The sequence below is a fragment of the Dendrobates tinctorius genome, unplaced genomic scaffold (assembly GCF_039654945.1).
Source record: "Dendrobates tinctorius isolate UK_male_01 unplaced genomic scaffold, ASM3965494v1 ptg000138l, whole genome shotgun sequence".
Taxonomy (NCBI): domain Eukaryota; kingdom Metazoa; phylum Chordata; class Amphibia; order Anura; family Dendrobatidae; genus Dendrobates; species Dendrobates tinctorius.
This window is the reverse complement of record NW_027361806.1, coordinates 21,630,706-21,642,973: the sequence shown is the minus strand read 5'-3', so window position 1 is coordinate 21,642,973 and position 12,268 is coordinate 21,630,706. Positions and strand designations below refer to the sequence as shown.

At 42.1% G+C, this 12,268-nt stretch overlaps 2 long non-coding RNA genes across 2 annotated transcripts in view; both read left to right on the top strand.

The window, feature by feature from the left end:
- LOC141048798 (uncharacterized) overlaps window positions 1-1,195 on the top strand; it is a 28,575-nt gene extending 27,380 nt beyond the window's left edge. The window contains exon 4 of the long non-coding RNA XR_012220152.1: window positions 969-1,195. This is a non-coding gene — a long non-coding RNA (uncharacterized lncRNA). The remainder of the gene's footprint in view (window positions 1-968) is intronic.
- A 649-nt stretch (window positions 1,196-1,844) lies between these two features.
- LOC141048799 (uncharacterized) lies at window positions 1,845-9,288 on the top strand. Its single transcript, XR_012220153.1, has 2 exons — window positions 1,845-2,615; window positions 8,270-9,288. It is a non-coding gene; the product is annotated as an uncharacterized lncRNA (long non-coding RNA).
- Window positions 9,289-12,268: the final 2,980 nt, after the last annotated feature.

The window sequence follows — 12,268 nt, the reverse complement described above, 5'->3', positions numbered from 1 at the left end:
CAAGTGATCGTAAATCAGCAAGTGGTTACTTGTTCAAGTTAGGAGAAAATTCAATTTCTTGGTCCGGCAGAAAACAAGTGTCAGTCGCATTATCTTCTACAGAAGCAGAATATATGTCTGCTGCTTATGCAAGTCAAGAAGTAATTTGTTTGAAAGATTTTGGCAAACCATCACCTCAACTAACAGTTATCTATGTGGACATCCAAGGATGTATTAAACTTGCGAGCAGTGAGAAGATTAGTGCAAGGACTAAGCACAATGATGTAAAACATCACTACTTACGTGACTTAGTGGAATGTGGTGTACTTGAGTTTGTTTATTGCGAGTCTGACAAGATGATAGCTGATGGTATGACAAAGCCATTATCAAGAGCCATGTTTGTGGACTTCAGAACCGCAATGGGACTAACAGGATATGTAGTTGTTGAGTGGGGGTGTTGGAATATGTTTGGTGCAACAACTCCATTCCTGTCTGAGTGTTTAGTCGCTAGATTTGTATGCTGTTTATAAAGTTAAAAAAAAACCACGTAGTGGACAATAAAGATCCTTCTAATGAATATCGCAGCAAAAGACTTCTTTCCAGCAGCACAGCCAATTTTTAAAAGTGGGTTTTTCTGTTTTGGTAATTAATTTGACCTTATAATGTACTGAAAAAAATTAACTTGGGGGGGGGGGGGGGGAGTTTTTTACCACTTTCCAAGACCTGTAATTTTTTATTTTTCCACCAATAGAGCTGTGTACATTTTGCATTTAGTTTGTTTTACTGGTACGATCTTGGGACACACGGATTGCTTTTTTTTTTTTTTCTTTTAAGATGTTTACCAAATGGGTTAATTAACTTTAAACTTTCATAGATCTGACTTTTACAGATGCAATGATGCAAAAAATATTTATTTCTCTATGTTTGAATGAGGAAAGCAGGGGAAGCTGTATTTATTAATTACCTTTTTTTTTTTTTTTTCCTTCCAGTCCCCATAGGAAACTCAATCGCTTGATCTATATACTGCAATAATGAGAAAAAATGACAATTTCCTATGAAGCCCAGATTACAACTGAGATTCATGGGCGTATAAAGGCGGCAGTGGCACTCTACACATTGCGGTAGCAGTGCATTTTTCTGGAAATGCAGTTAAAGGTTTTTTTTTCAAGAATAAGTTAATTTTAATCTATAGAGCTTGGAATAATATTTTTCACAAATGAATGTGTTAAAATAAAATGTTCCGCTGGGGAGATATTCTTATAAATGTGCCCCTGCTGTGTACTGTGTAATGGTCGTGTCTGACCATACCAGAACATGGTCTGATCATACCACAGCTCCTGGGCAGGGGAGGAAGCAAAGGAGTATACAAATAGCACAGCATCGGATCACAGCCTGTTTTTAAAGGGAATCTGTCACCAATTTTTTCGCATATAAGATGCGGCCACCGCCATCACTGGCTTATCTACAGCATTCTGTAATGCTGTAGATAAGCCCCCGATGTAACATGAAAGAGAAGAAAAACAAGTTGCCGTATATTATAGTCACCCAGGGGTGGTCCGGGTCCGATGGGTGTCGCGGTCCGGTCCGGTGCCTTCCATCTCCTAGCGATGATGTCCTCTTCTTGGCTTCCCATCGCGGCTCCGGTGCAGGCGCACTGCTCTACCCTGTTGAGGGCAAAGCAGAGTACTGCAGTGGACAGGCGCCGGAACTCTCTGACCTTTCCTTGCGCTTGTACACTGCAGTTATCTGCTCTGCCCTCAACAAGGCAGAGCAGTACACCTGCGTCAGAGCCGCGATGGGAAGCCAAGAAGAGGACATCATCGCTAGAAGATGGGAGGCGCCGGACCTGGACCGCGACACCCATCGGACCCGGACCGGACTGCTCCTGGGTGAGTATAATATAACTCGTTTTTCATATCTTTCAGGTTACATCGGGGGCTTATCTACTGCATTGTAAAGCATGCTGTAAAGTCTGTATACTTTTTTTTTTCTCCTCCCCTGCCCAGGAGATGTGGTGTGATCAGTCCATGTTTCTGCACGGTCAGACATAGCCATTACACAGTACACAGCAGAGGACATTTTATAAGATTATCTCAGCACAGGTGCATTTTATTTAAACACATCCAATTGTGAAAATTATTATTCCAAGATCTATTGATTAAAATGATTTTTTGTTCGTGGGGAAAACCCCTTTAAATCTGTAACTGCAGCGTGTAAATAAATGTCTACGATTTGGACGTGTTGCCCATGTTGGTCAGTACAATATTCAGTACCGAGGTGTCATGGCGGACGTCCAACAGATCACATGATCTCGTGATCGAGGCGCTTGTAATGTACCTGCCTCCGCATGCAAGGGCCAGATGACGCCTGAAGAAAAGTCTCCAGATGATCCAGTGAGGATTCTGGCAAGTTTAATTTTTAGGAAACCTCAATTCTCTAAAGAGACTTTCACCTGGTAATGGATATATGTAATTACAAGAAGAGGAGCCATCAATCATGGAGAACAAAAAAAGGAAAACAGGAGAGAGTCACAGCTGCCAATACACTGACCGTCCAGCCGCTGTGCAGCGACCTGTGGAGAGGGCAGCAATCCGGCAACGTGACTGAGGCCGTCATGTTACAAGATGGAGCGTCAGGTAAACAAAGGCCTCATTTTTCAAAACTGGAAAACTGCTTGTTGAGCATAGCAACCAATCAGAGCTTCGCTTTCATTTTATAACCTGCCCTGGAAAACTGTAAGCTAAGATCTGATTGGTTGCTATGGTGGCAATAAGGCCTCATTCCTGATTTAACCTCAAAATGATTGTTTGAATACATACCTTTTTTTATTATTATTTTTTATTAAAAAAATACAGCAGGCATAGCAAAAAATGATTGTTATATTAACCTCTACACGCTCAAAAAAGTATATATCCGTCATGGAGTGATGAAGCATCAACACTCCTCATTGCTCTTCAACTCCATTATAGTGTGTCGTTTGGTTGCCATGGGCCTGCAGAAGGGCCCCATCACCACCATCTTGGTACTCCTGCGAAGTCCAGCCAAGGGCAAGGCCTCGTAGGAGTCCGTGATTTTTACTATATCCTGTAATACAGAATAATCGCTAGATAGAACAAGCAATCAGTCACTAGACTCCTAGGGGGACTAAAAAATAAAATGAAAAATATCAAGTTTTTATCAATATAAAAGTTGGAATCATCCCCCTTTTCCCATCCAAAAATAAAGAAATTGAGTAGAAATAAAACATATTTGCCATTACTTCATCTGAAAAAGTCTCATCTATCAAAATATAAAATTATTGAATCTATAAGGTTAGAATGCCCAATTTTCTTAATTTTTTTTTTTTTTTTTGGGGGGGGCACCACACCTACTTAAAAACTGCAAAACAGCGGGCTATAAGCTTTCATATGTACCTCAAAGTGGTATCTATAACTATACCTTTGCTCAGAAAAAAAACAAGCCATCACATAAGTCTGTCAATAAACACACAAGCAAAATATTTTTGATATTTTTTTTTTTTTTTTTTTTTACAAAGTTCAGATTTTTCTTTTGAGTCCCAACAAATAATACAAAAAAAAAGACCTTTCTGTTGGCAGGTGGAAGGTTTGCTGGGCTGTGGTCCGGCAGCTGTTTTGATTCTGAGGATCATTTTAGCCAGCTGTAATCCCCCTAAACAAAAAATCTGAGTTGTTAAAAATCTAATTTTTGGGGAATTTCATAGCAAATTGTATTCCTATTGCATTGATTCGCTCATCTCTATTGGACACATTTACACCAATATTTTGAACTGAAAAATAAGCACTCAACATATGTCTATTTAAAAAAAAAACTAAAAAAAACTAAAAACATATAAATATTGCAAACTTTTTTATTTCAACCATTTTTGACAGAATTATTATTATTATTATTATTTATTGTTATAGCGCCATTTATTCCATGGCGCTTTACATGTAAGGAGGGGTATACATAATAAAAACAAGTACAATAATGTTAAACAATACAAGTCATAACTGGAACAGGAGGAGAGAGAGGACCCTGCCCGCGAGTTCAGTCCTATTCTTAGTAAATCCACCCCACAAGTTCTAGATCAAGGTGATCTATGGAAAGCCTCAAAGAAAAGTACACCCTCATGCCTAAAAATCAACAACCGTCCCGGCACTTGAGTCTCCTGCGCCCTGTAGGTATCGGCTGCTGTAGGTCTGCATTGTGCGGCCCCTCATCCCCTCCACCAGCCGTAGACACTGTACGCTCTCCTCATTCCATTAACTCTGACTGCTTTGCCTGTCCCGGCCAAACACAACAATCTGAGGGTCACTAACATTTTGTCATATTCCTTTAAGACTGCCACGCTACCTTGACAGCTTCTCCCATTGTTTCTGGAGCCCTCTGCGCTGGGTGATGTCTGCTCTTTACCACACAGGAGAGCAGCTGCCGGAGGGACCTGTTTCCCACCCTGAGCCTGAAATGTGAGAACTATCTACTGAGATTCATCCGTGCAGTAATATGACAATCGGGAAATGCACCCAATAAGGGTCACCTTCAGATGGCCAAATGGCGGACGCCTGGAACGGACACGGCCTGAAGAGACCGCCCTGTGCAAGAACAATGTATGGACCCTCTACAGTCCAATGGCTCATCACAATGCACAATTTCACCTGCTTTGGAGCTGGGTGGGCCACCTTCCTTCTTGTGCCCTAATGCGGCTGCACCACTGGTATGTCCGCCCCTGGAGGATGCAGTTTATCATCCATATTATGGACAAAGGAAGAAGATCCCAAAGTTTCACATGAAATGATCCTAAATCACGGCACAGAACCATTCTGTCCACTATTTCCTCTGCTGTTACTGTCATAGTCCTGCCTATCTAGCCTCCAGCAGCATACAGTCCACTCTCTCCGATAAGGAATGACCTCTTTGATGTGGGCCTAATCCTGCATAAGGTCTTGAATAATAATAATATTTTTTATATAGCGCCAACATATTCCGAAGTGCGCCACAATTCAGAGGTTCATGTGCAACAGTCATTCGTAACATAGTCAAAGGTAATACTATAATTAAAGTGAAAATATTAACGACCCTGCTCGTCAGCGCTTACAAACTACAATGAGTATAATTCACACAATCTTCCACGATGTAGCAGGTCATTTACAGACTGTATCCTCGGAGGACGGTCCCTCGGGTTGTGAGATGCCCCGGGAACTCGTCATTTCATCTTGACTTGCCGGATGCAGACCCCGTGCAGTGCCCTCATTGCTGGCGACACCATCTCTATATGTTGTGCCCCATCGTGCTCCTTATAGGTTGCTCTGAATACACATCCTGAACGATGTTGAACTTGGCGTCCCTCGTCTGTTTGTCTAGAGATGCACTGGATCAACATCATGGTTCCTTTACCTGGTTTACACAGGAATTAGCACCATCGTTCACACTGCGGAAAACATAGCAGTAGAAAAAAAAGTAAAATCCCCTGATGGGTGGTACCGCGCACAGCGTGGAAGATTTACTAATCCAGTCCAATATTTAGAGTGTGAAAAATCTGACAGTCTGAAAACGCAGATGTCATAAAGGCAGACACCTTAGGGTATGTGCCCACGATCCGGAACTAGCGGGGCTTTGTAGGCAGAGTATTTTTGCTGCATCCTACATGCTGCAATCTATTAAACGCAGATAAACCCGCATTTACCGCATTCACCCGCATTCAATACATTCTATTGATGACGTTTCTCTTGTGGAGACGCTGACAAGAAAGACGTGCCACATGTCAGTCTCCGCGGGTGAGACGCAGGCACAGATGAACACGGACATAGTGGAGATGGGATTTCTAGAAATCTCTTCCACTATGCTGTAACATCTGGCCGCTGTGGTTTTGATGCTGCATAAATAAGTAGCGTCAAAACCGCAGCGATCCCTGATCGTGGGCACGTACCCTTAGACCCTTTTTGCCTACTGTATATTATACCACCTCTTTACTGACTATTTGTCCATTTCTTGCACCAAAATTTTGGGACAAATTGGCACATTAAAGCCACTGTTTTGTTTTTGTTTTTTTTTTTCTTTTTCAGATGCCATGTCCCTTCTGTTCAGTCACATCACTTTGTTGGGCAAAATGCAAAAATTGCTCGAAATATCTATTAAATAGCATAAATAAAGAAACAGCACTCCACCTACTAAATGCTTCTGACATGTGCTGGTTCCTGGGCTGAACACTGCATCTCTCCTCTCTCCTGACCATCCCATGTGTGCAGCAGGCTCAGTTGACATCATATGGCTGGGTCATCTAACAAGGCTTAGGTCACAGGTCACCTTCCTGCCCTTACACATCTCTGCTTCATCAGTATCGCTGCTCAGCTCTGCTACATCCAAGTCTCCACTACTTCAGTACTGTTGTCCAGCTCTACTTAATTGGTCTCCACTGGAATAACTCCACTGCTCCAGCTCTGCTACGTTAGTTTGGCATCACTATTTACAGTTCACTTCATCCCTGACACCTCTGTGTGCCGACTCCTTTACTCTGCTGTCACTTGTCCACTATTTAAGCACCTGGAATGCCTTTCTGCACCAAAAGAACCCTGTAACAAACCCAGCTCTGTTAAATTGTTAAGACTCTGCAGCTCCAATGTTCAGTTCTTTCATGGGTACCGTGTCAAGCACGGCTCTACTGCTAATTCGACTCTATTGTCCAAATGTGCCCGTTCTGCCCAGACCCTGTGACAAACTCCGCTTTACTCTGCTCTACTATACCACTCTGCTAGGTTTGGCTGGACTCTGTGACAAACTTGGCTTTGCAGCTGAATCAACACTGCTTTAGTTTTGACTATGCTGAAATCTCAGGTCAACTACATTGCTGAGTCTACCCTACTTCCTTCTGAATTTCAACTCTGCTTCATTGGTTCTAGTTGTTCCATTTTTGCTTCCCCTGTTGCTGCCTAGCCACAAGAGCTTCGGATTTACCATTTTTGTAATTGTGACGCTTGTCTGTGTTGCGTAACAGATGTTCATCTAGACCCGAGGGATTCAAGCATCCACCTCATCTGGTGATACATAAGGTTTTTTTGAGCAAAAGCCAAAAGTGGACAAAGCAGGATAGGAAGGAAGTTTCTCTGTTTCTGATTCCTCAAATCCCAAACTCAATAGGTGCAGTTTGAGTCTTGATTTAAATGTGTCAAAAGATGATTCCGTCTAATTTGTTTAGTCTTGACAATGGGTGCTGCGTGACAAATAGCTCGGGCCCTTGGGAACAAATTCCTTCAGGAATGCCCAAGTTGCATATTACATGTCCGTAACAAAACCTTTCCAACTCCAACCAGTCTGGAGTCTCCCTTTATATTCAAGAGGGCAGTCGCAGACTGGTGATATTTCAAAATAACACTCTTCAGCAAAAGTTGCCAAGAGGGTTCATAATAACCTCCTAAACGACCTGACCTTGTTGGGTGCAAATTTCTGGATTGTGGGATTCTGAAATACATAGCTGTCCTCCCTGCTGCGAATGTGTCAGATCTCATGTGTTATTGCGATATCTCGCTCTTTGTATTAGCCCAGTGCTTCTGGATTCTCTACTAACTGCTTAATGAACGGGAACATCATTAGAACGGTTATCATTTGTTAAGCGCTTGGTAAAGTGTGTAGAAGTGTAGGCCAGCACGGTGGCTCAGTGGTTAGCACTATTGCTTTGCAATGCTGGGTTCAAATCCCACCAAGGACAATATCTGCAAGGAATTTGTATGTTCTCCGTGTTTGTGTGGGTTTATTACTGGTTCTCTGGTTTCCTCCCACACTCTAATGACATAGAGATGGGGAACTTAGATTGTGAGCCCCAATGAGGACAATGAAGATAATGTCTGTAAAGCACTCTGGAATATAATGGCGCTATATGAGCAAGCATAATCGATAGTAGTGCCTGGTTAGTGCAAAGTGCAAGATCTCGCTCTTTAACAGCGAGGAAGACCATGGAGGGTTGCATGTCAAGGATCCAACAATCTGGAAGTTTGATCCAAACTTTTGTTAGAAAGTCGAGTCCTTTTTGGGAGCTTTAAGGACCCTTCTGGCCACTTTTGCTGATGAGTTTTATTTTTAAAAATCACTAGTCTGAGGCTGCCCACTCTCTTCTTCTATTACAGGGCAGCCCCAGACGGGTTGATGGGTATTCATAAATCTCAAGTCCCATCCAATCTGAGGTGAAGTAGAACTAGCTTTTCTCCTTTTTGAGTCAGTTCCCAAATTTTTAATTTCAAAAGTAGAAATGTTTGTTTGAAGTTTTTGCTCTCTCTCAAGTTTGTGTTCTTTCAAATAGCCAGTTGTAGCTTACTACGAAGCACCAGGAAATAAGACTGGGAGCCGCTCATGGGTGATGAAAATGCAATGATAGTATCAACCAGGATGTAGGAAGTAGAAGTCGGAGCAAGACTCGAAGAGTCCTGTCTACTAGAAGCACGTTATCTGCAGCCACCAATTTCCATTTAAGTTTGAGATTTCAATCAAAGAGGATGAATTGTAGCAAGTACTTAGCAAGCTTAATGGATCTGAGTTTGGAGAAGTGTTGACTAATATCTTCCTTGTGGGGTTCTGTAGATTGTCCTTCAAAGATTAAAAATACACAAACAATAAGACACTGGTGAAAGCTAAACAAGGGGTTCCAGCCATTTGAAAACGTTCAAAGGCAAAAACGTCACAGATCCGAGGCACTTATTATGGAGCTTTTTGCTTTTGATGCTTTTGGTTAACACATTTCCCCTACAAACTTGGAAGTGTGACAATGGAACGGATAAAAATCGGATGCAAGTTTTGCTTTTATCCCACACAATCTGTGTAGAAAAGGAACATTCAAAACAAACATCCAAACGTCTACAAGTGCCTGAGATCACAGAAGTCGTTTCATGTGTCTGGTTTCTGGTGGAGTAATGTGTAACCATATTTCAATTTTGTGGTTCCAGTTAAAAACTTGAGGAATATTTGGGGAAAGGAAAACCACATATAGAAAAAAAAGATTAGACCAAATCATGGTTATATCGGTTTAATTACTTTTTACAATAATTGTGTTATCTGCTGCTGTGGTTTAATTGTAATGTAAAAACAAACCTGATTACAATGTATTATTGACGAGCAATAATTGTAACAATTAATAGATGAATGTCTGATAAGTGGGGGGTCTCATTTCTGGGACTTCAGTCTATCGACACAACAAGGCTCTTCAATTGTGGCAAGATGAACTAGTCTCAGTCCAAAGTGACCTTATATATCTATTAGATATTAATTCAAGAATCTTGTCTTCTGTTTTTAGCAGAATGTGAATAAAGTCAATATGAAAATTTATTTTTTCTAATTTTCTACACAAGCCCAAAAATCATGATTGTCGAAAGTACAACTCCCTTATTAACCATGGGATGTGCTATCGGCAATATGCAAACGATATCAGAATCCGATGATTGTATTGGGACAAACTACTATCGATGCAATTTGCATTATTCCTTGCGAAGACTTGTAAACAAATGCCAATAGACTTTTCAATCGGCGCACTTTTGGGCAGGAAATCGTTACAATCCGTGAATGATTAATACAATGTTTTCTCAAATTTGCGCAACTTTTTCTGTAGATTTTTTTTTTCCCCATATGTAATCTGTAAAATTGGGCTTAAAAGTCAACTTACCTTAGTAATATTACTATTTCACTATGCTTATTTGGCCTTGGTTCTCGGTGGACCTTACCATCTAGTTTTACTTTTAACCCACTTGCACGCTCGTACAACGGCTCAAGAACTATATTTTTGGTCTGTGAATGGAAACCACAGTTGAAGCTTGAAGAAACCTTCGTAAATACATTGTCTGGTTGAGTTCAAGCCCGTTGATACTGTATCACAAGAGAATTGTCAAGATCTTGTCTGCGTCGGCAACTGCCATGGCTGAGCAGGGTGACTTACCCACACTGCGGGAGAGCACGGGGCCCAATACGGTAGTGAAGGTTTAAGCAGACAGGACCTGAGGCACAGAAAATAGTAAGGAGTACCAGGACCTACGATCATGTGACTGCAGGGGGCGGGGCTTGGCGTCCTACTACTGCAGATGATGTAATGTACCTACTGCAGGAATACTGTAGTAGAGGAGAGGAAAACGCAGGTCAGACAAGCAGAGGTCATACACGAGAGGGCGGTGCAGTACAAAAGGGATGAGCAGAGAATAGTCAAGTCACAAGCAGAGAGTCATACACAAGAGGGCTGTGCGGTACAAGAGGGACAAGCAGAACTCGTAACAGGGACAGAACCGGATCAAAACCAAACAAGCAACAAGTTATCAGGCACAAGGCACACATACACAAGAGGTCAACTAACTCAGCCGAGGGCAGGAGTATAACTGACACCGGACCTAGGTCCAGTGAGCATTAAATAGCCACCCTCTGCCAGAGAGAGGCAGAAACAATTAACCCCCTGTCTGACCAGGACGGGCCAAAGCGAAACCCCGTCCTGGATCATGACAAGAATACTGGTAATTGCTTATCCAATCGATTGCTCTACTAAAAAACCCAAAAAACTAAGTAAGTCTTATATTAAATGTGTGGCTTATGCATAATTCTGGACAGTCTGGACATTTGCATGTAAGTCTTCCACACAACCAAGACCGGAATCCTAGGTCGGGAGCAAGACACAAGGCTTAAAGAAAAAGGCAACCCAATTTGTTGATGACATTGGAGCTCCTTGGGTCTTTTTCCTACGGGATGATTGACACACAAGCTGACACCTTACTGATGATCAGTATATGTCATGGACCTCAGGATAATTTCCTCTGGTGATTCCAAAGAACCTCAGTCTGAACCTGGTAATTCAGGCAACCTTTTATATAAGAAAAAGCTAATAGTTTGTGGTGGGAAAGCATCCATGTCGTAAGGGTTTACTTTCTTTGCTGTTTTCTTAACGGTTCTTCCAGTTGCCATGTGCTCTTCGATGATTTAACATTCCCTCCAGTGGAAGATTCTACGTGTGTCGAGGGAATGATTAGAACTTGCTCTGTTGCTTATGTGATGATACTCCGGCTGAGCGCTGACGTTTGAGGTCCCTGGGAGCCTCGTATAGGAACTATAATGTTTTTACTTTCAATGGATCCATTCATTGGAGTGTGTCACTTGTCCTTGTGTGTAACACGGAGCTTCTTGGTTTGATAGATTTGTGTTATAGTTGGATCAGCATCAACTGGTATGCTAATTCTATCTGCCGTTCCAGGGTGTGTAGTGTAGTGTGTAATTGTTTGTCTTAGTCATGACTCTCTACGATTTGGACACCTGGAGGGCTGGAGTTGGTCTCCTTGAAGTTGTCTGTCTCTCGAATTCTTCCACATCTCCATCCACGCTCCGTGCTTGCACTTTAAGATCACTTGACATCTTTGGGTTGAGTTTTTTTTTTTTCACCCTTTAGAAATATTTTCTTTCCACTGACTCATTCTTTTTTTTTTTTTAAATACCTTAGATTTACCATATTGGAAGAGAGGAGACTAAAATGGCTTAGTGTAATGTCAGCCGGCTCAATTTATTTATTTTCAGTTGCTTATAGCGCCAACATATTCCACAGCGTAGTACATGGATTATCTGGTCCTCCTTTTGCCAATGGAACACACAATATAAATGCAATCCTGTAGGATCAATTTTATGTGATGTCAATTATGTGTTTTTGGACTGTGGGAGGAAGACATTGTGTCTACATGAGAATGTCTTGGTTGGCCTTAAATAAAATTTTTCTTGGTAAAAAATAAATTGAGAACCTGGCATAAATCCCCCTTCACACATAGCAAGATCGCTAGCGATATTGCTAAAGCGTCACTGATTTTGTGACGCAGCACCGATATCGCTAGCGATCTCGCTACATGTGACACTTACCTCCGACCAGGCTCCCTGCTAGATATCGTTGATCGCGCGAGATCGGCCTGGTCCATTTCTCGTCGTCGTCTTCCTGTTGGCGCCAACGAGCGACTCCATGGACGCGGGAGGAAGTCGTCACCAGAGCTGCCATCTGACAGGTAAGTAACGACCACCGACCGCTGCTGCATCGCTGGTGAGATCTGCCTGTTTGGCAGCTCACTAGCGACCATTTAGCGATGCACCAGCAATCCTGACCGGGTCGTATCGTTGTCGGGATCACTGGTGCATCGCTAAATGTAACGGGACCTTAACACTTCTGTAACTTCCAGCAATCGGTTATAATCTGTGACGGTACCAAGCAGGAAGTGTTTATTTTCCTTGCAGCACCCCCACAGGAGAAATGAAGAATTACACAGTTATTTAATTTATTATTATTATGTATGTGTAATGC